Source organism: Thermobia domestica, chromosome 5, assembly GCF_964235325.1.
Source record: "Thermobia domestica chromosome 5, izTheDome1.hap1.1, whole genome shotgun sequence".
NCBI lineage: Eukaryota > Metazoa > Arthropoda > Insecta > Zygentoma > Lepismatidae > Thermobia > Thermobia domestica.
In genome coordinates, this window is record NC_137458.1 from 33,112,271 (window position 1) to 33,138,353 (window position 26,083).

A 26,083-nucleotide genomic window follows, 5' to 3' on the forward strand; every position below is an offset into this window, starting at 1 on the left:
AATGTTTTTCAAAATTCAATCTAAATTACGGAAATATATTAATATATTCAATACAATAATATATTCAATAAAGCATATTGGTAAGGTATTGTATTCAATGCCATACTTAACAATGCACAATAACACAAACTAAATATATCAATGAGTTTAAAATAGTAAAATTGATTTAAGATTCTGCAATAATACTTCTTAATTCTAAGATAAAACACACAGTATCATTCAAAAATAGCATATATCATCAAATAATTCAACTTATCATGATTTTATTTTTCATGAAAATAAGATATTCATTCCTACTATATGTGTAGAAAATGTATTGCAATGAAAACATCAACATTGTTCATAAAATTCAAAAATGTACTTTCATTGACATGCTGACACAAGACATTTATCAAGAATATTCGAAATAATTCAACACAACTAAAACATACGATATAATACACACGATTGGTTCATTTTTATTAAGATTACATATTAAAAGCACATGTATAAATATAACACTAAAAATATTTCATTTATTTAAAATGAAAGACTAGGCACATGTGAGCTCGTCACGCTCAAAGTATATAAAAATATACTGCCTGCATTAAATTCACAAGACCCTACCCCAGTTATTTATTAATATATTTCCATCCCCGAAGCAAAGTGAAAAAATAGAACGTTTGGTTAAAATTCAAAAATAATATAGAGGGGACTAATAAGAAAATTGCCTACTCCGGGCATTACATAATATGGATAACCCATAATAGTGGAGGGACCTTTGCTTCAATGACTTTAAGTACTACTTGAAATGTTTTCGTATTCAACGAAAAGATTAATACAAAGTAAATGCAACAATAGTTGCTAATTACCATGTAAGTATTCATTTTACTAATCTCACATTTACATTTGAACATTGATTCTGTGATTTTTTTTCTAATTCTCCCGCTTGTGACTCAGTGGTTCACCACGTAGGCGTGTTTAGTTGGAAAACAAGGCTGCGGTAGCCCACCACAACAGTAGGAGTCAGTCATTCTAAGTTGATCACTGTGATCTTACCAGAATGCTAATTAAACAAAACGAGAGGATTAATAAAATTTGTCAATGCAAACTCTAAGTTATGTACGTTACACCATGATGATTCAGTGAGATATTTTAAATATGAATCTAATTCTAAAATTTCATCAAGAATTTTACCAATTCTATTGGAGTTAATTTTGGAATCACATTGGTTTGAAAGATTTACCTTTACAGCATTGATAGAATCATATGTCACTTCTTCAATACAGCTATTCAACTCTGAGCTTTTACTCTGTTCTTTTAGGATTTCATCACTTTTGGTTCCACAGTGTTTAGTAGCTAAATTAAGCCAAATACTCTTTGTTTCTTTAGTAGGTTTCCAAACTTTTAATCTGTCAACTGAATGTAATCCTAAACATTTACCAGTGAGTGGATCCGTTAACTCAAAAACCTTTTCTGAGACCTTTTTAGAACACAACAGGGGACCTTTGTACAGATAAAGAAATTTTGAAATTCTTTTGTCTATGGCTGAACTCAAATTCGTTTGCTTCAAGAAAACTAAATCATTTTCCTTTACCTTATATTTACTTTCTTGTTTCAGGTTATGCTTAACATTTCTTTTACGAATTATTTCAGTTCTTTTCAGATCTGCCATAACTAATTTGTTATCCCACAAAACATATTCATCTGTGTCCTTTTCAGTAACCACAATACCAAAATGTTTAAATACTGATTCAGAGGGTTTTACATTCAAATGCAAGCTGGCGGGGCTTACACCTAAGCTACTTGAGATTGAATAATTTAACAAAATTACAATTTGAGGAATGAATTTTTCCCAAGCAGTATGATCTTCATTACAAAACAATTTAAATAGACGATTAGTCTCACGATGGATTCGTTCAACTGGGTTAGAAGAAGCGTGATATGGTGTTACGTAATGTATTTTGATTCCATATTCTGACATTTTTTCTTTGAATTTTCGAGAAATGAAACAACTACCATTATCAACCAAAATAGCACTAGGAATACCTAAATGCAAAAAATACAATGATTCTAAACAACGTAATACACATTTGGTGGTAGCGTTTTGCATAGGATACAAAGTATAATATCTAGTGAAAACATCTAAAATTGACAATGCATATTTATAACCTGAGGAAGAAGAAACGTATGGTCCTAAAATATCAATTGAAATAAGCACACGAGGACCATTAACAGTAATACTTTCCATTGGTCTAGCCGGAGGTGATGTTTCTACTTTCGTTTCTTTACATACAATACAATCATTGATAAAATTACTGATATCTTTTCTCATGGATTTCCAGTAACAAATTTCACTAATTAGTTTCAAATATGATCATTCAGATTTATTACCGAATGGTTTCTCACCAAAATATTTAAATTTGTGATTCAAAACATTTTAATTTTGAAAATTGCAACACTGTGATGGAATAATCACTAGAGATTTTCCACATCTTCACTACGCAAATTTATTTCTTTTCACTATATTTGAAAATTCTCACTGCGCAAATTCACTCTTGCACTTCGAAAAGAAACACTATATTTTTTATCATTCGAAAAATGAAATTTCATTATGAATGTATTAACAAAAAGTATGCTATTACAAATAGTTTCGTAATACGTATTTAAAATATCAAGAATTTTTTTTGTTGGTATCTCTCATGCAACATTTTCAATATCTTATGGGGTGCAACAATATGTGAAACGAAAAAATTAATATTCAAAATTTTCCTGAATCTATTGGCTATAGCCATTAACGTGATACATACGATAAAATATTATTCATTTTATCTGAGCATTCAAAATTTTGTAAACACTAACAGTGTTGAAAAATATTTACGGTATGAAAAATAATTACTAACAACAAAAGAAATTTTGTACAAAAGAACTTTTGCAATGGATATGACCAAAATGTATTTTTCATTGCAAGGTCAAAATATGGAAAATGGGCAATCCGGCTATGTATTAATATCGTTTACCCAATTCCTTTTCGTATTCAATTTAGTACAACATCGTAGAGTAAAATTCTCATGCATTCAAAAATTTTGAATTTAACTTCCATAGTAGGCATCCATGGGATTTTGTTAATACAAAAACACACCATTCTGTAAGCACTAGATTTTTGTGTTACCTTACTATGAGAACTAGCAGTTACCTTACGAATTGTTTGTACACTCGGAACATTTACCAATTGAGTGTCATTACAAATATTAGCAGTGAAGAATTTATGCTTTCTTCGTAGGTGTAATACCTTACTTAATTTACGGACCTTTTTGCCAATTTCCACATTATTTTTCATTTTCGCACGGTAGAAAAACCTTTGCCTACCTCTCTTGGTTGCCAAATTGAAATTACTGTTCCTAAATTTCCCAATAATATTTCGAGTCGAGTACAAAGTATTGGTTGGTGGATAATCAATCTGAACGTTTTGATTTAGTTCAATACACCTTTTCTTACCTTTTCTGAATTTAAATTTCATCGATTTACAAGTTGCACGATGTATGCCAAGCGAACATGGAATGGTTTCATTTCTATTAAAACATACAATTACGAATATACATACTGTACCTTTCAGCAACACTAAAGATATATTACCACTGGAAAAATAATGCAACTCACCAATCTGAATTGGTTGCCTAATGCAGCTTACTTTAGGGTAATTCGTAACATGCCGTGTATACACCACAAAAATTACAGGACTTACAAACATTTCTTATGAACAAGTAGCATTGAGCCGGAGGGGGGAAACAGCTGATCCACCCACTTCCTATCACATAAGGGACAAGTGCAGACTTTACTCTCGTCTAAAAATACTATAACAGTATCACTTTTTATTTCCCTAGTGGTGGTTACGTTAACCACACTCGTACTACTATTGGAGGTAACCTCCATGAAGTCAACCTGCACGGTGTTTACATTTACACTGACATTTTCATTACTTACTTCATTTCCCTGAATAAAGACATCATTACTCTGTAAAACAGAAATATTTTCCAGCTTGGTTGTAATGCTTTGTAATTGTACGGAATTATTTTCCAACAACTGAAACAACTCATTCCACTTACTATTTTCACTTTCGTTAGTTTAAATAAAATGTGATTCTTGCACTTCAGATAACCTACCTTTCTTAACAGGGTTTGGATATGAATCAATATCATCGGCAACAGTTTCGTATTTCCTCTTACAACTTTTAGTTCTAACCTCAGGACTACTATGACAAACATGTGCTAACGGGTACACGATAAATTCATCAATAAATCTAACCTTTCTAGAGATTTTATTTTCCTTTTCGGTTTGATCCACATTACCTGACATAGTATGTAAACTGACATCCTTACTACGTTTTTTGAGGATAGGTTTGATACTATTGGAACTAGTTTGAAGAGAACTTTCAACATTACTTGAAAATGACTCTTTTTCCTCTTCATTGAACGTACTATCCTGATTGCTAAAGGAACTAACGTCATTGGAATACTTTTTCTGTAGTCGTTGAACTATTACTTCAATAACCTTATTCTTGACATTAACGTCATCACATTGAAGTTTCAACTTTTTTGCTACATACTGAAAATATACATTTTTGCCGCGAGCACATTTCTCTTTCAATTTCTCGTATTCCTTACTTTTACGTATACCACGTACACGGAGATTGACCTCCTTTTCTACGTTTTTCCTATATTCACAGTTAAAATCAAATACAGATTCACAAATTGCGAGTTTCGCTACTCTATTGAGACTGAGAGTTTCTGCATCGAGGCCTAAAACATTTTGAAACTCTTCTAGACAAAATGGAACAGTACTATATTTATATTCATTTATTACGTTAGCGTACTGTAACTCTATCTGTGCTCTTACATTCATTAAATTCAGCGCTAGCATTTTGTACGTGGATTTATGAATTATATATTCTAAAATGAACACAACAATATAAGAATGTAAGTAACACATGTGAAAGAATGCAAGGATATATTTCTTTCGTAGAACATTAATTGCTAGATTCACAATTTGCTTTTTCAATAACTGTTTCGCATTCTTGTGTGCATACACTAGGACCTACCTGCGTTTTTTCAGCAGTGTTTGGCTGATTTAACAGCTCCTGAGAATTTTCAATATTTTTGTGCGTTTCATACTTTTCACGTAATTCAGCCAGTTGTATTTTTAGATTATCAAATTGTTTAGTCAACTCATTATAATTTGATTTTAACATTTGGTTAGTTGCAGCCAAATCTGCAGACAATTGTTTCACCGCTTCAAGCAGTGTTTCCGTTTCACTAAGCGTTGACATTGTAAAATATTATACTACAAAACACAACATGCAAATTAGTGGTGGCATTGAATACAACAGTGAAGTTCAAAAATTTGCTTTCTTCCCACTAAAACATCTGTCCCTGTTCGGGCGCCAGATATGAAGGAGTTTGTTTACGTAACGCAAGCCAGATATGATACTATTGGGATTCGAACCATGGATCTCTTTTGGAGTCTTCTTAAGAACATCATTCATTTGTAAAAGACTAACAGATCCAATAAAGAACTGGTAAGTAAACAAATATTCTCACTCCTACGGTCCTGGGATTCGGGCGTTAAACATCAGAGGCATAAGCCGTTTACCCACCATCGCTGTTGCGTCAACTCCAAGTTACGCTGATCAATACCTGTAGAAAAGTGCAAGGTAGGATAGCCATGCGTGATTTACGCCAGATGGATAGTGGGAGACGAAAGTAATATTTGCCCTTCACCGCTTATTGATACCTTACCTTCTGACAAACACTTTATGCCGTGTATACTTTATCTGGTACACATTTGAACCGCTAACGGAAAACTTATTAAACATATCTGGTTAGCACTTTTCACTTTTATGAATAATAACAAGAATTTTAAATTAGCACTATATTATCATTCACTTTCACTGTACGAATTACATATGATTCAACAATAATAACATTTGCAAATTATGGATAATATTTTACTTGACGATATATTGGCCCTAATACGCGATTTCGCGACGATCTATAAACGCGCACGACGATATAGACGGACGTAACGACGAACATCCATACACGTTCATAAGAAAGATTTCGTTTGCATTGCTACTTGAATATAGCAGCTCGACGGCTTCACCTCCGCAACGCACGACGAACCAAAGAGAAGTCTCTTTGTTGATTCCAACTGTGAAGATGCTCATTACCATAATACGATAAAAGACATAGTTGATTTCACAGTATCACCACTGTTAAATATACAAATCTGGTGCAGCACTATTATAAAGTATTCAACTCAATTGACTAATTCCACATGAGAGTCTGTGTAATCAGTCCGTGTCGCCTCGCAGAAATTGACGCTCTCCCCGACACTGCGACCTGTGAATTGGAGCAGCATGATTATGTGGTTTTCATCACTCACTAGTACGTGAAAAGACACTAATTTGTCTGTTTAAATTCGAACGCTGTGTTCCACAAACTACTTCACATTATTTTGGAAGCCAGACACCGAAACCCCACGTATGTCTATACTTTAAGTGAAGACAGAAACCCGGCACCTTGCGCCTCACATGGTGGCTAGGAAAACACACACCTTCTCTTCCGGCGTGCCATCGTCGCCAGTTCACAGCGCAAGAATACACTGACTAAACTAAAATATAATTCGTAGAAAACATTAAGTTTTGCATTATTACAATGTTAATAATGTATAATGAATGGTCCATAGGTTAATAGAAATCACATTAAAAACACTGATTATTCCAATAAGTTATGGAACTGACGATTTTTGGTAATTCCTACATTGTCACGTAAAAATCTATCATCATCATGAGAGTTCACTGCGTGGGCGTTTCTTTCGAGGGTAGCTAGATTTTTCTTCTTAATATGGACTGACGGGAGGAAGTAAGAGTGTCTGGAAATGTGAGGTACCTTTTGGGTGAGAAATTCCTAAGCATTGTTCTTCCCCAACTGTTGATTAGTCGCATTTCATTTCCAAGAATTGATGTTGGAATAATACGAGGGCTGGTTTAAAAATTCACGCCAATCCATCTTGTTACACTATTGTTAAGCGAATTACAGATTATAAATCAATATTACTGGTGAAAAACACAATTGTCCATCAATTACTCAGTTATCCGACTAAATTTATCAAATTCCTTCCAAACACAGTATTAAATAATATTACACAACATTAATAATGTACTGAATTATTAATATTAAATTAATAATTTAGTGTATTTTCAACACTTCTAGATTCTTGTATATGAACCACTCATGCACAAATTATATTTCTTGTGTGTCACACAACAAGGAGTAGCTTGCAGCACAACAATCACGAGTAAAAAACTTGAAGTTATTTTACTTTTCTCTCACGAACGCACGCAAATGCTAGCATCACTGTCCATACACTTTCGACATACAACCGTTCAGAATTGGAGGGAACTTTTTCCCCGCAACATGTTATTAATTTGATGGCAACCGATGGAATAAAAAGTTACCGAACTGTTCCAAGTCATACTGATGTGCAAAGCAACCCCAATCGATGGTACTTTGAAACTGCCACTGAAAACGCCATGTGTCAGTACGTATTAAGAGTGAGCTTATATCAATTACCTGTAATGTTTTAATCAAAAATTATATAAAAACCTACGATTATGTCTTTGCAAGTACTACAGTGTGATGACAGACGAGACAGCCGATACTGCGAGTATAGAGCAATTGTCGATAGAAATTTGCATTTATAACTGCAGTAAAAATAAGGTAAAATAATACTTCATATGATTCGTTCCTTTAGACAAGTTCAATACCGAATACACTGCTAATACAATTCTGAACGTTTTAGAAAATGTCCGGTTTATTTCAGTGTGGACTTGTACAGGGCTTTGATGGCTGTTCTGCCATGGCAGAGTGCCAAGCATTATTAGGAAAAAATATCCAAAAGCATTTTCTTTCACCACTGCGATTCACGTAAGCTAAGGTTTGTTGGAAAATTATGTTCCGTTTCCGACATACGCAACACTGTCGACATTGTTTAAGATGAATGATCATTAAAGACCCCTGCACACATACAAGAAGCAATGCTTATCGTCCTTTCTGTACACGATCTACAGGTATTTCCAAGGTCTCTGGTAATAATCAGTTATTTTTCCTATCTTGAGTCAGAGGTGCAAATGTTGTAGGGAACTCAATTGAACTTAACAGTAGCAAAGTCTCTTGTCAGTGAGTTGGTTGGTATCTTTAGAAATCACAAAGTACATGCAGAAGTAACTTTCCAAGCGATTTTCAAAAAGTGCCACAGTGTAGCAAAGGAACTCGATGTTCACTTAACAGTTCCAAAAACTTCATCTTGGTAAATTCATTTTTCTAATCCTCCTACTTGTATAAGCGAATATTACCGCAAAGCAAATTTTGTCTCATTTTGTCAATTCTCTTTTAGAATCAGTAAATAATAGATCTTCTGGGAATAGTCCAAATTTCTCTCTGTTCGTATTATATCCATGCGAGATGAGAAACCTTTTTAACCCTCAGACCTTTCAAAAGGTGAAAGTAGTGTAAGCCACGCGTACAAGAAAGAAAATTTAATTTCTTAGGCAGAATGCTGGTTCGAATAATTAAAAGACAGAAATCTGGAAACTGACAATTTGGAAAAAGTCATTTTTTTTCTTGATGGACCAATCTACATTTTACCCAGTAATACAAATTTCTATAATACTTCCTGTTACAACTTATACCGTTGAAAGAAGTTTCAGTGCATTAAGACGTGTTAAAACTTTGATAAGATCCACCATGTCTGAAGAAAAATTGACAAGATTATGCATGATGAGTCTTCATCGAGAAATTGTACAAAACGGCAAAACAGAATTTATATCTGATGCCTTTGGAAAAGAACAAAGACATATACAATTTTTGTTCACAAAGTAACGCATAATAAGTAATGATTGGTTATTTGTGTGCTATGCGAATATTGTTTTCTTTAGGTTCGGATCATACACGAACTCAAATACAAAGGAGGAGTGCTTACCATTTTGTCATATTGCCAAACAGTTACTATCGTAACACATGTTTCTTTATCAGTGTCCCTTAAACTTACCTGGGACGATTTACGAATGTTAATAATTCAAAAAGTAAACAAAAATGTTGCTCCAGCAATTAAATTTACTTTCTCTTTTACGATCATTTGAAGTTAGATTTTAACAAATATGATGTACATTAAAGACGGTATATATATGAGGTAGTTAATGAATACTTCAAATTATATGTCCGTAGCCAAACTGCGTCTATAAAAATTGTACCGTATCTTACGACTCTGAAACAGGTATTTTTGGATACAGCACATACTAGTTCCTAAGTGAAGTCTTGACCCAATTACGATAGGTCCCATGGTTTGAGCTATGAACCTTTAAACTCCATTTTCTCATGTCTTCGGCAGTCTATAACACCGAAAGGATTAATTTATAAACCCAAATTGGTTCATGCTTTTCGTCTTATATTGGTGTCAGGTATCACCTCCCAATCGTTGTCGGTGTTTTCAAACACCCTAAAGGTAACCAAGAAAGTTCTGTTGTCTTTTGTGGAGGGCAGTGTTCAATTGACCCTCACAACGTAAGTTGAATGGGAATGGAGATAAAGTCAAGGTCAGTTGTTGATGTGGGTGTATCCAACATACCTGGTTATGGCACTTCAATTACACTCTGAACATGGGACCTCCACAGAGCGTCATAAGGTCGAGAAGGCAAGCGAGCAGACACCTGTGTTTCTTTGCTCTCTTGTCTGAGGAAGGAGTCGTTTCTGGACTGGGTGTTCATATGTGATGAGAAGTGGATCATGTACGGAGCTCCACAGGGCCATCATCATTCGTTAGTATCGTATGAACCGCTTCCGAAACAACCGAAACCAGCACTGCACCAGAAGGTCCTCCTGTGTGTTTGGTGAACTGCTCTTGGCATCGTGCATCGGGAACTGCTACCAGCTGGTCAGAGCATCAATGCAACTGTGAACTGTTAGCAGTTGAGCCGGTTCACGAAAAACTCCAAACTCTGGAGCCAACACCTCTCAATCGCCAAGGGGTCCTCTTGTTACAGGACAACACCAAGCACCACATGGTAATGATGAACAGCGATACCATTCTACACCTTGGATGGGAAACACAATTGCATTCGCTATAACCCCCGGACATTGCATTGTCCGATTATCACTTGTTACATTCCTTAGTATCAGCTTAGAGAACGCCAGTTCAAATCCTTTGTAGAAGTGCAAAATGCACTTAATACCTTCTTCGCTTGACGAGCCACCAAGTTCTACAGTGATGGAATGCATGGCCTTCATAACACTGGCAGAACGTCGTCGATTCTGCTGGGGACTATTTTTAATCTTCTAGGTAGAACTTCTGTGACATATCAATGTTCGAAAGTGGTGGGTCAAAAAGCGACAGAACTTTGTGTTATCTTTAAAGTAACCAAGAAAGTTTTTTCACTTTGTTGGGAGGTCTATGTTCAATTGGCATTCCCACCGTGAGTTGAATGCGAACGGAGATAAGGCAAAGGTCAGTTGTTTGTGTAGATATACCCAACATATTACCTGGTTGTGGCAGTTCACTTAGACCGTAAACTTGCTTAAGGACAGTGAGAACATGGGACCTCTACAGAGCGTCATAAAGGCGTGTATCCTGTACGAGTTCAAACTAGGGTTAAACGCCTCTGCAGATACGGTGGAAGATATGCCACGCCCTAGGTGAGGGTGTCGAGGCTACTTGGAGAGTGCAGTGGTGGTTTAACAAGTTTAAGGACGGTCACGAAACAATGAAGACGCACCAGGTGCCCGAAGACAAACATATGTACAAAATGAAGATATTCAAGCAGCAATTGAGGCGAACAGTGGCCAGACATGTGAAAAAGTGAAACTACAATTCAGTGAGAGTGGAGAAACCATTCGACAGCATCTCCATCAACTTGAGAAGTAGTATAAGTTGGGTCTATGGGTCCCACATGATTTGAATCGGGGCCAGAAGACAACGCGAGGACACATTTTTCTTTCTTTCTTTTTTCTTTTGCTGTCTCGTCTGAAGAGTGAGCCATTTCTGCACAGTGTTGGCATGTGGTGAGAAGTGGGTTCTCAACAAAGCTCCACGTCGCTGTCATCATTGGTTAGCGTCCCTTCAACTGGTTCCAAAACAGCCGAAACCAGCAATGTACCAGAAGGTAGCCCTGTGTGTTTAGTGGACTGCTCGCCGCATCATGCATAGGGAATTGCTACCAGCTGGTCAGAGCATCAATGCAACATTGTACTCAGCAATTGAGCAGTGTTCAAGAAAAACTCATAACTCTGGAGCCAGCAGTTCTGAATCGCAAAGGGGTCCTCATGTTACAGAACAATGCTAAATCCCACGTGGTTAGGATGACCCGGGACCCCATTCTACACCTTGGACGGGAAACACTATTGCATCCGCCATACACCCTGACACTGCACCATCCGATTATCACCTGTTCCATTTCTTGCACCATCTTCGAGGACGACAGTTCAAATCTATTAGAGGTGAAACTGCACTTGATACCTTCTCCGCTTCAAGATCCACCAAGTTGAACCGCGATGGAATCTATGGTCTTCCAGAACCTTGGCAGAAGGCCGCCGATGCTCGTGGGGACTATTTTCGATCTTCCACGTATGTCTTAGGTGACATATCTATGTTTGAAGTTGGTGGGTGAAAAAACGAAAGAAGTTTCTTGGTTACCGTTATATATATTGAGGAGATATCTTTATTTTTTTTTAAATAAATTTAGAAACTTGGCAAAATTTAAATTCTATATTCATCTATTTTTCTGTACATAATTCAGGATATTCATAAGTGATGTTATTACTACAGACAATACTGGTACACTATTTTCTGTGTGAAATCTTAATGACGAAAGGGAAGTTAAAAAGAAAAAAAACAACTACGAACCTATTACGCAATAATATAGAAGTAAAAGCATAATTGGCATTTACGTTACTTTTTCATAGTAAGTGACGTTTAGACTACTACACATGGTAGAAGTAAAGATGCTGATATCATACATCACACTATTGTTCAAAGCACTTACACACTACACAAAATAGTAGGGGCACGACATCTACAACCGAAATATCTAACACGTCAGCAGTTAAATAATAAATTATGTCCTGAACATTATTTAGACAATTACTTGTCACCGAGCTTTCGCCTTACCTGCAAATTCCCTGCACGCTAGGAAGATCTCTTTGCGTCAGATAGGAAGCAGTGCAGCTACCGATAACTACTAGCATAACATCAACCACAATATTGGGAATCAGTGTGACTGACATATCTCGTTTTATAATAAGGTGAAAATAAATATACTCTCTTACATGTTTTGGCGTTTGCATATTAGTGTCACTTAAAGCAAGATGTTTTTCTATTATATATAGGATTTCGATACACATGGGATTTCGTACAGTATATCACATATATACAGGATGTCTCAAATGTCCTCTGACATAGGGTAAGTCTGTTATTATGAGTTACAACAAAATTAAGAGGAAAACCCATATTCAAATATGATGTTTTCAATCTAAAGTCTTTTAAATCGAATTAGCCGTTTGGTCTGCACACTCTTTATGTGCACAATGTTAAACGAAGATGCAACGTTGCTATTTACCTGGACCCACAAGATAAGTAAATTAAGTTACTGTTTGAAGTGCGACTGGCCATCGACATGTGAGCGTAAAAGAGAGTAACGTCATTCACTTATATTGTGGGTCCAGGTAAATGGCAACTTTCCATTTTCATTTAACATTTGGCGCACAAAGAGTGTACAGCCTAAACGGCTCGTCCGATTTAAAAAATTCCTTCATTTTAGATTGACATCATATTTGGAGATGGGTTTTCCTCCTACATTTTGTTGTCTCTCTGATAATAACAGATTTACCCTATGTCAAAAGACTTTTGAGACACATTGTATGTATATATTTATAACAATATACTCACAATGTCCATCATATTTAGAACCATTAAAAGTGATTGAGCCTTAGAGTCGAAAAACCTAATATAAAATTTTATATATTTATTTGTGAATTATTACAATTACAATAATTACATTAAAAATAATTTCTGGTACACAATATATTTAATCTGAATACATAAAAAGTAAATAATTAACCTTTCCCCTTTTCCAAAAAAAAAAAAAATTCATGCACCATTTAAAAGATGAATGATATATTTTTCCCTCTTTCAAAATTGCTCATAATACAATGCTACACATGCATAATATCACGCACTAAATATATAAATTTACACACCTTATTAACCTTAAGCGGTGTAATAATTCTTAGGGGAAATAATAGGAAAATAATAAAATTAAGAGACTTCTAGTAACTGCAAGACAGACGCGTATCAGCAATAAACTACTAAAATGATATAGCATGAATACAGGTACAAGCACATACATATAGTTTACAGTTAGTTCTTTGCATTTTTAACGTATTCAAACGAACATTCCCACTATTAGTAAGATAGTTCATAAGACGGCAATATCGACCACAGAAACCGCAGTAGCAAGAACGTGTAATTAGCCCGAACTTGCATTCATTTACATAGGTTCTAAATGATATTTTGCATTTGCTCCCTTTTTTGAAGAAACTGTTACGTTCCTGAAAACGTTGACTGCCACCATACTTTTACACAGTACTATATTTAATGGTAAGAAATTAATACTACAACATATATTATAATTTAAATATCAGAAATTTAAAGTGAACGATAAGCACACAAATTGACTTAGGTTTCAATGCCTGTAAAAAATCGCAATTAGAAAATCAAAAGAGCTCTTACCAATCAGTTACTAATAATCAGGATACAAACAGTTGCTAATATTTACTTCTGGAGCTCTTCAAGCAAGATTTTAAATTGGCCGTGTTGTGGCTGTGCATAAGTACATAGCTCACACACTGTTATAGTATGCACAATCCAATAGCACTAAGTCACAATGGAGATGGAAAAGAAGAGTCTTTCGGCTTCTATTTCCTATAGTGATATTTTAAAAAAAAGTTTGTTCAACACCAATGAAACAAAGAATCCAGCGATACACAGCAAGGATTTCTCCTCAAATGGTATGCAAGGTATAAGATAATTTGCTATATGTTATAGTATAACGGGTAGGGATTGTGTCTATTTACGAAATATAGTATTAAGATGTCATGTGCGACACGTTTACCTTTTTATTAATGATCTTAAATATTTCATAGGAAAGAGTATAACAATAATTTAAATGTATGATATATTAGGCTTCAAATACCGTCAGTTCTTCTAGGGGTCTCTGTACATATGGTTCCGATGCCACTTAAAATTCTCCAATAGTTATACTACGAAAGGAGCAATAAGCTTTGAAAATCATTACTGGTAAAATCTCATATTGGTGAAATAAATCATTTAGATAAGGTAACTTCCGTCAGATATACTTTATAAGATGTTCGTCTTTATATTTGACTATCATCAAACAAGCAAATACACCCACATAAAACACATTGCGTAGGATTTTCTAAACCGTTCTCTCTCCCTGTGCGCTCCATTCTCCAAGTGCTTTACATTGAAATTGTCTTTCATTTTTACGTCCTACAATTATGAAAAAGGAAACAGTGATCAGAAAGAAGACAACTCCAAGTGTTTTAAACATCAATTAGCTATGTGGTTTCTCCTTTAGTTCTGGGCTTATCGTAACACTTAGTGAATTTTGCCAACCAGTGTCATTATAAGCGTCGGACATGAGTTAATTCTATTGACTGTTACTAGCATCATTAAAAGAATATACTAAAATAACACATACATATAAAATCATAGTACTAATATTAATACTAAGTAAACAAACTATATTAATCGCAGAACTAGTTATAAAGTAACTTCACTAACACACTGCAGTGCTCATCTTTTATAAGCACTGAGACGAACAAGAACAACGCAAGGTGAGGTACAGTCTCTATTGTCTGACTGGTTGAGCACCTACTTCAAGAGTGAAAAATATGAGGTTCATCACGAAGTGCGCCGAGTAGCGTAGTGGATATCACATTCATATGTTAAGCTTGAGACCAAGGTTCCATATACGATCCAGTAGTTCATTTTCCACTCGAATATAAGCAATATCATCTCATTAATTGACAAAACATTAAACAACACATCATTTTCTTACGTTTGAAAAAAGAAATTACTTCCACCTAAAATTAAGTTAAACCTTTCTCAGTTTCCTACAAACATGTACAAGAGGATTCGCCTTGATTGCACGTTTTAACATGAACACTAATTATAAGTAAATAGCGATAAACTTACATTTAAACATAGAATATACAAGAAAATATAAATAAACAGTAGACACTTCAACAATAAACTTTACTGGAAATAAAGCCAGCCACATGTATATCACTCTGTCGCAATAATCATAATAATAATAATAAAACTGTAAATATAAAATATAGTAATAAATAAAGCGTATATACAAACATCGAACACAATAATAGTAATAAATAGAAATTATAATAAATATTGGAAATAAGTTTAATATAGTTAAAAAACACTAAAAATAAAACAGCCAAATAAACAAATATGGCAATTTGATGGTGGCTGCAGCACTCAGCTGCTGGTGATCGTCTATTAGGGCAAATTCCGGAGCAGCAGAACGAACTATGCAGCGAACTGAGTAGCCGGTGATAGTGTACGATGGGTGACCTTGCTCATTTCCAAACAGGGCAAATCCTTGGCTCTCGATTGTAGTGCGACCATGGTGAAAGTGTCAGGTACGTTGTGTCCTGAAGAAGTCAGCAAGGTGATGATCTACAGAACTCACAGCATAACCACATCGGCAAAAAGGAACAGTGGTCGCAAGGAAACTTCAGTAAGGCCTGCTATACACTATAGATGCTAGGAAATCTCTTAGGAGTTTTCCTAGAGTCAAATTCTCAATGTGTATGCCATCGGATTGCATGTCATTTCCTGTGTTCTGAACGACCCTATGAGATTTCTCTTGTTTAGAGCACGCTCTATTTCGGAAAGAAAATTCTTAAGATTACAATTTAAGCGATCAGGTCAGAGAAAATGAAAACATATTTAAAAACAAAAGATAGTTTATTAAGGCAATTGCGTCGAAAAACGCCTATATATCATTTTACAACTAACTATATTTTGGCCCCAACGCGATATATAGTACATACACGTAATACTATTCTGAATGTAGTAATGGCTTGAGACGTTATTTTTAAAGCGATGCATTGTGGATCTACACCTGGCAATGTCAATCGTTGTGACAAAGAAAATCTCTACGTGTATGGCACGCAAAAACAAAATTTCCTGCAAGATCTTTTGTAACATTTTCCCTAAGAAATTTCGTAAGGATCTATCCTATAGTGTATAACTGGCCTAAGACGCTCCGCCAAGTATTAAAGTGGAGTGTCAGTTAGAACCGTTCTGCGACTAGTCACGTCAACATTGCCCGTGACGCTAAGCTTATCTAAAATTAAGTAATTACTTTAGATTTTTCCGGGCAGCGACGCCATATTCCAGGATGATAATAATCCAACCATTCACAGATAAATCTATTGTGGCGTGGTTTAAGGAACACTAGGATGAAGTTAAAAACCTTTCCCAACACGCCCGATTCCTGGAATTTAATATAAACATTAGTAATCCGTTTATGAGACACGAATCCAGCGCGGATAGGTGTAATATTTCACTTGCTACCATTCGCGATTTTTATGACTCTATATCATGTATCATCAGAGTTGTTCCGAGGAGGAAATGTAGTCCAACGCCCTCCTTTAAGTGTTACTATTATTTTGATAACCATCTGTATATTACCAATGGACGTCGAAAATTGCACTCTGGTACACTTTAAAACTAGTGAGTAGATCGGAAAATAACAAATCTTTAGAGCATATTACAAACTGCAGTATTGTAGAGCAATTTTTGTAATCGAAATATTTTGCAAAGTATACAGTATGATAAACCATAGCGTTTATTTTTTTTTTTTTCTTCAAACACAGTATGCTTGCACAAGAGGAAAATCGGCAATTAGAGTCAGTTGAGATGTAGCGAGACTGGTCGAAAATTTGAGATGTAGCACCTAGAAACCAACCACATATATGAGTCACTCTGACAATTTCTGAAATCCGAAAATCTCAACAAATTGTGTTTAGGAACAGCTTGCATGTCAAGCTGAAATTTCTTCCAGTTCGGACTGCCCTTAAATCGAAGTCGAGAAAAAGTATTTTCTAGAAAGCCCTGGTTGAGGGGTTTGGTTTGCAAAAAGCCGTAATCTTCCTCAATCTCTTGCAAAAGTGAATGCCAGCACTAAGCTTTAGCAACCAATCATTCGTAGATGGTGTAACTTGACTTCCGTTCGGCTTCAAAATGTCATCACTCAACCCACTGACGATTTCTTTATTATACATAAAAATGGCAGAAGTTTTCAGTCAAACATCTTGAAATGTCTTTGTCGTAATGTAATGTGCGATTGTTGAATGTCTCGCACAACTTATCCATCACACCACAAAATTTAATTGTAAAAATTGCCACGGCACGCATTGCTCCAACAAATGTGAGAAGCAGATACCGATATCTAGTGATTAAACAGCAGTGTTGTACGAGTAACATATGATTCCAATCCATTACAATCTATGTATTGGTTTGAAAACTTAAGAGCGTCCGGTATCGAAGCTTAGAATTTACTACATAAAGTTCCCGGATTTAATCCCATAGGGCAGACTAAAAACATGGTTGCTGCGCATCTCGAGATAAGAAATTCCGTAACTTTTCAAGGTTTGCAGGTCCAATGCGTAAACTTTCCAGGTAGGACCATTAAGTGAAAAAAAAGTTACTTAAATTCTGCATCTTTCTAATTATACAGAAAGGACATAATTTTACACCACATTCCTAAAATGACATTTTAAGGAATATCTTTTGATGTAAAAACGTTTATGTAATGAGTGAAACAACTTATCAATTTTCCTTTTTCCAACGGTCCTTTCGGCGACCTACATTATAGTTAACACTTTTTTTTTTTTTTGAAAAGTTTAGTTTTCTGACTTTATTGTCACACTTAAAATATTAATTTGTACTGGACTATGTGTCATTAGGGAACTGCGCCTTTTCATATCTCCACAAGCACTTGTTGCCAACACAACAAAAGTGTATTGTACTAACAACACACGCAAAAAAGAAAAAGAATATTTTGTAATGTCCGAATCTGATCTTTTAGTAACAGTGCTTTTTTTCAGCTTTAGCAAATACTTTCCCCTGCCTTTCTTCCAAATTCCTAATTTCTTTTGTTTCTCTGCCACTCTAGTTTTCTTATGTTCCTGTCTCTCCTGTTCTTTCTGCTTAAGCTTGTCCTTGTTCCTTGTTCTTCCTGTCCCTCCTGGTCTCGCTCGAGCATTTCTCACTAATGTATCATATCCTTTATAATTTCTACCTTCTTAACACCATCAGCATTCGTAATTCCTTCCAATAACAATCTATGTCACAAGTTATTCTGGAGATCCATTTTCAATTGAGCTTTCTTTATTTACTGAAAAATCTGTCTATGGCAGCATTACCATGTACAGAGTAAAAGTACGGAAATTCTTTTACGGAATGGCATAAATTCTGGTTCAGAAGATGCAAGAATGTGTCAACTCGGGATGCCCTTGTGTAATTTTTCGCCTCTCCAAGAAACACTGGATTTGAACATAGCTTTTTAAATCCTCTTTGTACTCGATCAGTGCACGTTCCAGAAACTCACTTGTTTTCGACAAAATATATCAAGGCAACAACAAAGTCGTTTCATAGCAATTTCTAGGTTTCTACATATTACACTGAAATCACAAAATAACAGACTTCTGGTAAACTTAAATTTCAAAGCAGTCTTTTCAAGTTTGTGCAAAATGTCTGCAGACATTTCTGACAGTTCTGTTTGAAAAGAAGTATATCTTTCAAAGAAACATTCTCGACCTGATTAATAGCATTACGAACACCACATATGATGTTAACATTTTTTGCACTAATTCAGAATTTGTTACATTAATCTTAGCGATATTTTTGACTTTAACCAGTACCATCATGTTTAACGAATCTATGTATTGCAGATGTAATCGTTTGATAATTCTGAAAACAAGAAACTATGGGCTGTACGGCCTGAAATCCCCTTAAGAATGGTTCAATTTCAGAAAGAAGCAATTAAAAAAACGCTAAATTTGAACCAATCATTTAATCTTCACAATTTTTTCATGGCTTCCTAGATCGAAAATCTTGGTCCTTTCTTCTCTAGGTTAGATATTTCAACATAATCAAGTTTTTAAGGATCTCTAATGTTCTATCAGCAACTTCAGTATTTTCAACCCAACGTATGGCTTTTTTTTTTTTTTTTTTTGGTGGAAACTTAAACCAGTAAAAATAATCCGCTCCTCTTGCTGCTACGTTTTTAAATACACTACCAAGGTGGCTACTCAAACGACAATATAAAAACCAAGCATGTTTCCAAGTTTTCCAGCATCATATTAACATTTCTCTAAGACTTTTGTGTGGAAATTATTTCATAAATTCTACATTATCCTTGGGTACGAACAGGTACGTGTATATATATATATATATATATATATATATATATATATATATATAATACATCGTTTATATATATTACATCAAATAAATATGCACAGATTCAACAAGTCAAGCAAACCACATACACAGAGAAAGTTTCCGTAAGTTCCACATTACTATAAGGCCTGAACAGGTAAAAAGAAAAAAAAAAGAAAAGAAAATAAAATGACATTATGCAGAAATGACAGACCACAATTTGTCAAGTCTGTGACACGTTTTATCGAAAGATTCAAGACGCGTTCTGGTATTTGTATCACTGACAACAGAACAATACTGCGGAACAGCGGCATCAGCTATGTGGCTGTGAAGCGAATTCGTTTCAACAAATATGGTTAAAAGTTCCTTGAAGTGGCCCATCTCTTCATCACATGCAGCAACATCTTCCGACCAGTTATGGTTTTTGTCAAATTTCGGTGGTAATCGCTCCTGCATTTTATGACTTTCTGCAATATTCTTCTACAATCACTGTAGAATCTGGTTAGTTCTATATTCTTAAAACTTTTCGGCATCTCTTTATTTTATTTATTTTCCTTTCTTTTTTTATATATCAAATCCTACATCAACATTTGCGGATTTCAAAATGTTTCCTTCTTTTTGTGTATCAATCTTAAAATTTTCAACTTGTTCTGGTTTCGCAAATCATTGCATAACTGCACACACACTCCTGTGCAGCTCTGAGTATAGGAAGGGAGCTGAAGGTCTGTCACTCCAAAACTGTGAGAAATTGTTCACTGTCACTAGTTATGGTTTTACAGAAAGCTAGTTTGGAGCCAACAATGGGTCTCCAAGACAGTGTTTTACTACTTTATGACTGTTACAAGACGGTTTGCTACAATCTTTCAAAGATGGTAGCTCTTTCACAAATTTTCTAAGGCAGGGAAGCATATCAAGAGCCCGGTGTGCTACTTTTCCATTTGATAACCAAGAGACAGGGCAATACTTGTATGGGAACATCTATCCTTGCAGAAACATTCTTGAATAAAATCGCAAAAACTTGGCAATATCCTAATCTACTGCGAGTATACCAACTTTAAATCCATTACTTACTATGTGCAAGCCAAAACTGCCGAAGTTTAAAGGACAAGAATCACATTCTTCTGATTTCAGAAATGTATTAAACTCCAATAGGAACTTTAAATTCACCGTGGGTCCATCCATAGAAAGCTGTGTGATATTTTTGACATCAAGGGGTTTCATAGAGTCTATGAATGTTCCTAAGAGATCTGAGGTTCTACTTCGTCCAAGGAAAGCAGAAGTCAGGTAACGAGTACAAACCTCTCCCTTAGTACTGTCCCAAAATCTGACATTGACGTCCATTTGATTTTTCTCAGACACATTGTTAAGTGACTTGTCGAACCTAATAATAAATGGATTGTTACTGTACACTGCGTGTATTGTATTAACAAGTTCCCTTTTAAAATATGGTGCTAGTCCAAATAAAACGATGTAACCCATCTTAGTACGGCCCAGTTGCGTTTTTGCTGTTATTTCACTCTCTGGGATTAAGTAGGGAAATAACTGTACATCTTTCTCCGCAGAACGAAAGGTTTTGTGTGCGTCAATTACTTGTGAACACCATTTAATTTTCGCACTAGTAACATCACTGTTTAACAGATACTTCTTGAAGGCACTTCAGTGAAGCTCAGAAGATTCAATATTACTACTATTGCCGTTAGTTTTATCACAGACAACGCCTGAGAGGACGCTGAACACGGAACAGTGCTAGTTTCTGGGCTTTTCACATCTGACAAGGAAGCTGAACATAAAACGGTGTTAGTTCCTGGGCTTTTCACACTTAACGAAGAAGCTGAACACGAAACGGTGTTACTTTCTCGACTTTTCACTCCTGATGAAGCTGAATTTGGTGTTTGTGGTCTTCGTATAAATGTGTGAAGGTTGGACGAATCACAGGCTTTCTTCTTTTCTGTGTTTCTTCTCTTGTATATAGCTAATTAAAGTTCAGCGTTCCATACTGGGAACTGAAATAATGGCCTGACCACGGAAGGGTCTGAACGGGGCACTCGAGTTGCCGAACAACATGTATCTGGTATGAAAGAGGGTATGAAACTATGCGCATATGCAAATTTATAGCGGCTGAGGGCAAAATATTAAAACATAACAATATTGTGTCACGCAAAATTACTTATTCCGTGTTCAAAATAACCAAAGATGACCAAGAGTTATATCAAACTGCAGGAAAGTTAGTTGCTGAAACAAGGTCTATGATTTTAAAAGAAAACCTCAATTTAGGTCAAAGTTTAACAGTTCAAAGTAGATACGACAAAGAAATGCATTCAGGCAGGACACTGGCAAACAAGAACAAACAAACAAAAAAAAAAAAAGTGTGAAACGAGTGTATTGTAGCATAGGATCAACAACAGTTACGCATTCGTATACGATAATGCTTATTATTTCAATGGATGGGAAACTATTTTCGCCATTATTTTTTATATCCGCTGAACCAACGGGTAAATTCCCTGAAAAGATGCCTGACATCCCTTCGATATCAAGGCATTTGCTAAAATACCAGCAAATATGTGTAAAGATGTTTGAAGTTTTTTCGTCAGGAAGTATTTTGGCCACATGTGCACGACAATCCCATCTTGCTGTTAATTGATTCGTGGTCTTGTAACAAACATGATAAACCAATGCATTCCACTGCTCCAGATAGTATTAAGTTTCACAAGAAACTGACATCTCCTAAATGCACTGGACGTATTCAACCTCTCGACGTTGGATTGTTTCAAACAGTACGTGAGGTTTGTCAAGGATGCTGCATTAAATATTGATGGTTTCATGTATGACATCGTGACAACTTCATCCGTCTCCAAGCGTTTCACACTTCTAGTTAAGTGCTCCCCGGTACACCAATGTCATTAAACATGCCTTCTATATGGCTGGATATCTTGAAGAGAACCCGAGAAAATTCCAGACTGAAATGTCCTTCTGTTTTGATTATGAATCATAATCGGATTGTCAGCAGCATCAGTGTAACAATCCCTGTTTCGTCAGGTATGAACACTGTTAGCAGCTCTTGTGTTTTCGTCACACTCCTGTAGATACTATTCACATCAACTGTTCTTCATAGATTGGTATGTACCTTTATCAGTATACTTACTTATGTAATGATATATGTTATTTTCTTTGAGAAGAACCACTTCGTATTTTTGCCTGTAATCCCCGGTCTTCCTCTGTGTCAGGTGTTTTAACGTGGACAATTATCCATCTTTTACCAACAGCTGACACAGCATTTTAAACATTATCTACAATGATACATTTGACTATACAGAAGAGAAAATGTTATCTCCCAATTAAATATATAACACGCAGAATGATGACGGTTCAATACTTACGAAATGATTGCTTCCAGTGCTAAGTGGAAGACTACTTTTTCATGAGTATCCTTTCCCATGCGCTACTAGGAAATCTGCTACAGTTGTTCTTCCAACGATTTTTGAGTGGAGACAGAAACACCATACTGGAATATGGGGTTCGAACATATCTAACCTTCCTCGGATAGATAGGTTTTTCCGTACGAATGTCTCTAACCAGCATGCACTTCTAAAAATAAAACGAAATAAGAAGTCCCAACAAAAAGTATGGCAAGATTATAGAAATGAGATATTAATTTCAGAAATAATGTTAAATGAAACGTTTTATATGTAAATATTTTAAAATGTGTTTATATTTATCTTATGATAACTAAAACATATAGAAGTTGGAAAGTAGTCTGCACTTTCAGAAATTTAGATGAGAAACCATAATTGTTGGCACTCAAATGATTAAACCTAATCCTTGGATTTTGTCATGTATCTATTACATAGATTTCAAAACTACTGATTTTTTTTAAAAATAAAATAAAATAAAAATAATTGAAGAGCTCGCACTTAAAAGCAATTTTTAAAATTTTCTAATGCTGTTTTCTTCTCATAACATAGTTCTAAGAAAATGAAGTTGGAAGACTATATTATCTTTATACGGCATAAAGAACATTATTAACAGAAGTAGTAAGCATGAAGAAAGTATTAACACAATTCACAAACTCAACAACATCTTTTAGATTTAAACCAGACACACATTAATTTCTACTACGCGAGCAAGTTTTAGAAGCCTTATCCTTCATGCCAGTACAGATATTCTCTACTTAAAAAGTGTACCGTACTTGTATTAGGCATGACGTATGGAGATCTTTTAATACAAGCATTTACGTAAAGTAATAACGCACTTAAGTTGTAACAAGTTATAGAAGAGTAATATTTACATAGTTGTGCGGACTAAATTTCTTTACAATGGTGATATTTTTTTTTTCTTATTTTACTCTTCTGCCAGAAGCATCTGAAGGTCTAATGCACACGCGTATTCATCACAAGATTAATTTGAAAGGTGAGAAAAGAAAAATGTTTCTTGAGAAAATCATCTAGGCATTAGTGGTCCTTTAACGAGAAAAAGTTATTTCGATTCGATTTAAGAGAAACCAAATCACGGTACCTAGAAAGATCTTCCTTAAATCGTAGCTTAATTTTCATCTTTTGAATTAGAAAATAGTGCAAATAACCGTCGTTGAAATTTTATCTACGTGCCAGATAAGTTATAATTAATGTACTTAGGATTAAATATAACTACCTGAAACGTACCCGCATTAGACATGAAGTTCGTAACTAAGATTCGAGACGTCACAATGATATTGCTGTAATCAAAACTGTGAAATTAGAAGCAGTGTATTTTACTTTTTACCCCCTCAAAGGACAGTGCAAAATTAAATGGAAGTCCTCGACCTTTTTTTTATATCAAATAAAGAAATGAATAAGTCGGGAACAAAGAAATGTCACTGCCTGTTACTTATATATATCAAGAACTTTTATTTAACTGGTACTGTAAACTGGGGATACTTGGAAAGCTTTTTGTTTTTCTCGTTTTCATACTACCCCTTGTTATTTATTGCAAGTAATTATTTTTCTGCTTGTGATGTTTCTAGAGCTTAGACCACATGATCTTTTTCTGTAGTCATAAACTTTTACTCAGACTGAAGCCTCTCAGGATTCAAAATGTGCTGTTTCCAAGTAGCCCCGGTGTTGGGGCTACTTCGAAAATATACGTATTTTCGTAGTAGTATGAGCTGTGTGAAAGATGGAACTATTTGAAAAGAACCACTTGCAGGATAACACTTTCCTGACAAGATTGATATGCAACATGCCTATATTTCTTTCATAGTAATGTGTTCCTAGGCTGTTTTAAATAAAAAAATGTGCCTTCTTTTTGCACAACCTTTTAGTTAAGCACAATAACTTGTTGAACCAATCTAAACTAACTACTATTGTGAGCTTGTCTTCCTGAAGGCCTACAAAACCAGCAAAAAGATTGGTTTTGCAATATACCTTTATAACCGGTAGTTTTTCAAACAATGCAAGGGAAATTTTGGCAAGTGACAATACACGCATAGGCTCTTGAGACTGGTTTAAAGAAACTAAAACATGCCCTACACAATTTTATGAAATATATGTATGTATCAGATATTGGTTTACAAAATTACCTGGTACCATTTTTGCAAAGGTACACTCATGTCCAAAATGATTGTCGCATATCTTTAACTGTGTTCTTCTAAGAATATAATTTGATAATGATTTTGCAGGATAATTTTAATACTGATAATATGTGTATTATCGGGAAATGTATATTTGTGGTAAATTTCATAGGAAAAGAATTATAAATACGAAAATTAGAATGAGTAAAACAAAATGATGCTAAATGGACAACGAAGTTTGATTTTTGTTTTATTGTTCTTATTTACTGCTTTTTTGACATGAAATTTGTCACATATATGTTTTTGCTTATTATACACATACTAACATTATACGAAATACCACGCAAATTCGTAATCAAATTATATTCCTACAACAACATATTTATAGACATGCGACAATAATTCTGGACATGAGTGTACATTGACGTTAACCCTTTGCAAAAATATCATATGGTACTGTTATATTTTAATAATAATAATGTAACAGAACGATCAGGACAAAAGTTCACATATTGAAATTGTTTGCTGCAAAGTCATATGGAAAACCAACTTTGTTCTCTGCAGTTGTAGGTAGGTTCAGGCTAAATTTCAATCATGTCATCGTTGTCTATCTCCTGATCAGTATAATCATTTTTAGTAGAAAAATGGAAGGAAATAACAAAATGTCCACCGATTGTCCCAGGAAGGAACTGAAAATGTAAAACTAATTTGTCTCATTAGGAAACTTTTGAAAGCAATGATATTTAGAAAACCAGCTATAAATGACTTTACATTACGGAAACACAGAGATAGAAAATTCAAAAAACACACAAAAAAGTATCAATTGATGTGAGAATTTTTAGACCAGTCTATGAATAAGACACAGCACTTATGATTATCCATATTGTTCCTTTTAGGTTCCTACTTTTCACTGATTTGGAAGAAAATGACACACTTGCCATAGTTCTCTCATCATTG

General features: G+C 35.0%; 1 protein-coding gene across 5 annotated transcripts in view; it reads right to left on the reverse strand.

The window, feature by feature from the left end:
- LOC145685842 (uncharacterized) overlaps positions 1-26,083 on the reverse strand; it is a 137,863-nt gene that overhangs the window by 85,472 nt on the left and 26,308 nt on the right. The window contains exons 2-3 of one of the 5 annotated variants that reach the window (XM_081758459.1): positions 22,959-23,166; positions 13,819-14,010 (exon numbers count right to left, since the gene is read on the reverse strand). The exons of 1 other annotated variant lie outside the window; for it this stretch is intronic. The gene's annotated coding sequence lies outside the window, so the exon portion shown is untranslated. Of the gene's footprint in view, positions 1-13,818; positions 15,106-22,958; positions 23,167-26,083 lie in introns of all 5 variants that reach the window. 3 more of the 5 variants (XM_081758457.1, XM_081758456.1, XM_081758458.1) reach the window with 3 other exon arrangements.